The following is a 3,821-nucleotide window of genomic DNA, read 5'->3' as shown; positions in this document are numbered from 1 at the left end:
GTTAGTATGATTGGCATTTTCCGGATTTTGTCAAAACCATTGGAGTCTGTATTGTTCTTTTTTCATTTGGGTTTGGGAGAGTTTTTATTTTATCTTGTCTAGATACTCCGCCTGGTGAATGAAGAATTATTGAGAAGCTCTTGCCTTGAAGGATGCTCAGATTATGTTCGAAAGAGGTATATGCATTCATATGCATTTAGTGTAATATTTTCCATGCATCTCTTCTAAGTTTTATTCATAAACTTCAATACAGTAACCACGCCTTTTAATTCCATGGAATTAGTTTTCTTTGTTTGCATTGGTGGGTGATGGAGAAAATTTGCTAAGGCATGAGAAAAGCTTTGCTGGCCTTGCTTGAACGAAGAAAATTTTTCTAAGGCATTAAAGGGATCAGAACCGTGTGCCACCGGGGCGCTCTTGTAGCGCGGTAGCACTCGTTAGCGCCCTAAGAGTGCCAGAGCTCTCCGGTGGCGCTATTCAAAGTGTTCTTGATTTTTGATTTAATTTTAAATGCCAGAGTTTGAATGGCGCTTGCGGAGCGCCCTAGCAGCGCGCTAGCGCCAGCTCGCGTGCTAAGAGCGCCCCAGCAGCGCGCTAGCGCCCGTCGTGTCTGTTTCTCATTGGTTAGCTCTAGGTTTCGGTTCAGCACATATATATTCCGAATTTTCACTCTTTTAGGGCAACCCACTCTTGCATTAGCCCACTTTAGAGAGAGAAAATCAATTTCACTCATATCCCTTGTGTGCTTATGCATTTGAGATGATCTAAGTTGAGTATTTGATCATCCTTTGTCATCCTAGAGAAATACTCTAATATTCAATGTATTCTCTCTAGGTTGATTTGTTTTTTTTTTACAAAAACTTCATCTCCTTTTTAAATCTATACATTGTTGCCTATGACTCTACATGGCCGGATGATTCCGGAGCCGGCTTGACCCGGAGATCGAGGTGGTGAACTCGTGGTGGCTATGGAATCAGGAAGGGGCTCGGAGAGCTATATCAAAGAGCGGAGTTAGGTGTCATAAGAGGCTTGTGGGTAATTCCTAATGTGTATTCTCTTTGTAAACCTTTTGATTTATAGCATTTTGGTAGATTAGGCCGTGGTTTTATGCTTAGGGTGAGTTTACCCTAAGTAGTTTCCACGTATATCCTTGCGTTCGAGTTCTTTAGTTTTATTGCTATTGTCTTTAGTTGTTGAATTGATAGAATAGCATGGAACTTGATTAATGGATTAAGATAGGAGGTTACATGAATTTTAATCGATCGTCCTATTCACCCCCCCTCTAGGACTCTTTTGGTGCTTAGTATAATTTCATATATACCTCCACCAATGACGCATGCCTCACCGGCCTAAGCTGGCCCCGGAGAGGATGACAATCGTGATCACAACACTTTCACCTATATAGTACAAGTGTTCTCCCATATTATCTTCTTCTTCATATCGTGAGTTTGTGTGTGCGCTCTTGCCTCCAATTAACTGGGTCGTCCCACCTTTTGTCATCCACCCTATTTTGTTAATACAAGAACCTTGTTGAGTACTTCAAGTAATTGACCCACATCCTTTTTTGGAAACTTAGATACTACCGCAATCCAAAAAACCAACCAAGGGATAGATGGATCAAAATATGGACATCTCAGGCTCCAAAGAATTCTCAGCTGAAATAGAAGTGAACTACAACAGGGAAGAAGAGCTGAAGGCTTTTGATGATTTAAAAGCCGGTGTAAAAGGGCTAATAGATGCTGGGGTGGCAAAAGTGCCAAAGATATTCATTCGACCACCCGATGAGCTTGCTGAGGAGTTCGACAGGCACAAGAGCAATTTACAGATTCCAATTTTGATGTCAGTGCCATTGAAGGAAGTGATGAGCGTGCAAAAATTGTGAATGAAGTCCGAATAGCATCAGAGGAGTGGGGATTTTTTCAAGTGGTGAACCATGGAATCCCCTTGAATGTGCTGGACGAAATGATTGATGGGGTACGCATGTTTCACGAACAAGATTCTGAGATAAAGAAATCATTGCATGATCGGACAAAAAGAGTGAGATTTGAGACTAATTACGATTTGTATAAATCGAAATTCGCTAATTGGAGGGACACCTTGACCATCTTTATGTCATTCAGATCAAATTGACCCTGATGAAATTCCCAGTGTGTGCAGGTATGTGTTCCTTTAGCTATTAACTATATATGTCGAACTGGTCGATGATTATAGCCATATCATGTGGATTGCATAACAGCACAAATATTATCTGTAGATGAGAGGTTCGCCTTTAATCATATCATAGCATATCAATTAATGGAGAACACCTCAGAACACAGCATGTGCAAACCCCTCTAGTCGCAACCATGGGGGTTACTAATACTAAGTTGGTCACCCATTCCAGCCTTTTTCACTTTGGAAAGAGAAGATTTTCAAATATAGCACGTTGCAAATCGCAATCGACACTGACAAGAATTTATCCAATAACATACTGCGGCTATTAAATCTGCAGAGCTACAACAATTGAGTTTATGCAGCATGTTACGAACCTGGGAAATACTCTATTTGAGTTATTATCAGAGGCTCTAGGCCTCAAACATGACCACTTAAATGCTCTCGAATGTGGTAAAGACCGCACCTTTCTTGGCCACTACTATCCAGCATGCCCAGAACCAGAGCTAACTTTGGGAGCTCGCAAGCACTTGGATCCTACATTCCTCACTATCCTGCTGCAAGACCAACTTGGAGGCCTCCAAGTCATGCATAAAACTCAGTGGGTTGATGTTCATCCAATTTCTGGAGGTTTGGTAGTTAACATTGGGGTTCTCCTAGAGGTTTGTTCCTCGTAAATATATCTCTTGCGAACTTATTGCAATGCAAAAACTGTAAAATCGTTTTTGACCTTCTTTTGTTTTCAGATGATATCCAATGGCAAGTTCAAGAGTGTTGATCATAGAGTCGTGGCCAACCTTGTTGGACCAAGAATTTCGGTGGTGTGCTTTTTCATTGGTGTTGTAGTACCTTTGAAGCCGTATGGGCCAATAGAAGAATTGATATCAGATGAAAATCCTCCTCTATACAAGGATTTTCTATTAAGTGATGTTATTCCAAAGTTCCTTTCAAGTGCACATGACAAATCTATGGCTGATGACTACAAGCTACGAAGCTAATAGGTGTTGGAGATAAGCTTGATATATTGGAGGTTGCTGGGTCAATTAATTAGGTTAATTTGTGTGGCTATAGTTTGTTAGTTTTATGGATTAATCTGTGTGATTTGGTCCTGTTTTTGTGTGATTGGATCCTGTATTCTCACAGATATCGTTTTTTGGCTCATGCATTGAACAATGAATATTATCCTATTCCATATGAGTAACATATGGGGTATTTAATTTCTCTTTGATATTTGGCTTTTATATTGATACCTTGATAGTTATTTTCTGTTCTGCATAGGAATGTCTACAAAGGAATTGTTTCCCTACACGAGAACCGAGATCTGGGAAACAATTGAATATATTGCAGAGTTGAGAATCTTCACCCAGAAACCAGAAGTCACTGTGTGAGTATGATTTGAACATCTTTGCCACCTTCTGAAGTGCACTATGATGGGGAGATTCAGTTGAATGGTTCCCACTTGCCAAGGACATCTTCATCGCTTGGTGAGGCGATTCATTCTTGGAAGTGGAAAACAAGATAATGTAGAAATGATGAGAACTCAACTCATGGTGTAAAGCCCCCTAATCCCAAGTTGCCTGATAGTCATGCATGTTGTTTTGACTATCAACATTTTCACCCTGTTTTTTTTTTGTTTTTTTTTTTTCTGGTGCTTCACAGCCACTGATAAA

At 40.4% G+C, this 3,821-nt stretch overlaps 1 pseudogene; it reads left to right on the top strand.

Moving 5' to 3' along the window:
- Window positions 1-1,597: 1,597 nt before the first annotated feature.
- Window positions 1,598-3,821, top strand: LOC131314972 (1-aminocyclopropane-1-carboxylate oxidase homolog 1-like; annotated as a pseudogene).

The sequence above is a fragment of the Rhododendron vialii genome, chromosome 13a (genome assembly GCF_030253575.1).
Source record: "Rhododendron vialii isolate Sample 1 chromosome 13a, ASM3025357v1".
Classification (NCBI taxonomy): Eukaryota; Viridiplantae; Streptophyta; class Magnoliopsida; order Ericales; family Ericaceae; genus Rhododendron; species Rhododendron vialii.
This window is presented reverse-complemented; position numbering and strand designations above follow the sequence as displayed.